A 511-nucleotide genomic window follows, 5' to 3' on the forward strand; every position below is an offset into this window, starting at 1 on the left:
TATATGAAAGTTTAATTCCAAAACACCAGATATTCATTCTGAAAGTCCACACAGACTCCGTGTTTGGGTTCAGTGGTGGAGAAATGACTCACAACTACAGCAAGAAGTCAAGTTGCTCTTTTCTAGAAGGCCAAGTTGTTTTTAGTCTTTTATTTCCATAATGGACATATTGTTTGGGATTAAACTCCTCATATGTTGCGGCTAGTTCCAGATCGGCTTTTCAAATGTTTTTTTTTGTTCCTTTTTATGTAATTAGAAAACTTCCAAAAAATAATAAAAAGGTTTTAAAAAATGAACTGTATGACATGTAAATCTTGCGTCCTACTTGATACGACCACTAGGTGGTGCTGAGCCACTGCCGACACGCTCGTGATCAAAGCCACAGAGAAGATGATCTTTTAAGGAAATATGATGTGACTGGATTCGGTTTGGCTGCTTTATATTTAGTACAGAAGCTTTTGAGCAAAATTCTAAACTAAATTCTCTGAAAAGTGATAGACGTTGAGCAATT

Source organism: Stegastes partitus, unplaced genomic scaffold (genome assembly GCF_000690725.1).
Source record: "Stegastes partitus isolate 25-593 unplaced genomic scaffold, Stegastes_partitus-1.0.2 Scaffold272, whole genome shotgun sequence".
Taxonomy (NCBI): Eukaryota; Metazoa; Chordata; class Actinopteri; family Pomacentridae; genus Stegastes; species Stegastes partitus.